Here is a 782-nt window from a genome sequence, read left to right on the forward strand (position 1 = left end):
CGCACTCATATCTTCTTTGCACCTTTTTTGTTTTGGATTTTTGGCACTTTGTTCCCTTTTGAGAGTTGCTAATCACCATCTGTGGAAATTGTGTGTGTGTTTGCGTGTGTGTTTGCGTACTGTTTAGCAATGAAGTAGTTAGTCATTAGCTTTTTCTAACACTTGGTGGTGCAATAGTCTAGGCGATTTAGCCCGCAAGACCTGATACACAGAAATAAGACACAGCTTCACGTTTTAGATATCCAGATAACCAGCCTGACATAGTGGACAAATATCAGACGGCAGTCGTGGAATATGTAGCAATAACGAGTGATGGCAGTATGCAGAAAAGGAAGCACAAAGAGCTGAAGGAAGAACGAGGGAATATGTGGAGAGTAAAGGAAACAGTGGTGATCAGTGCTCTGGGGCCAGTAGCCCTCAAGATGGCTGTATAGCTCCATCAGATACCAGGAACAACATCTGACATCCCAATGCAATACTGAGAACAGCTAAGAACCCGCATAAACCCCTCAAGATGCCAGGCCTCTGGTCGCTCATCAGTTTTACTGTCTGGTGTTGTGAGAATGTCAAATGGCTGCCACATTATTATGACACTTCAGATCACAGATCTGGCTCGCTGACCTTTTCGAAACTGAGTGAGCACTACTTCATTGATAATGATGTAAAGCTTTGCTCAAGTGATCTTTTATATTCATATTGATCATGTTTATGAATACTCAATAATTAGCCTGATCAGGGAATGTTGATCTATATTTGTCAAGCCCTTTGAGACGTTTCTGTGA

Source organism: Syngnathus typhle, linkage group LG2 (genome assembly GCF_033458585.1).
Source record: "Syngnathus typhle isolate RoL2023-S1 ecotype Sweden linkage group LG2, RoL_Styp_1.0, whole genome shotgun sequence".
NCBI lineage: Eukaryota > Metazoa > Chordata > Actinopteri > Syngnathiformes > Syngnathidae > Syngnathus > Syngnathus typhle.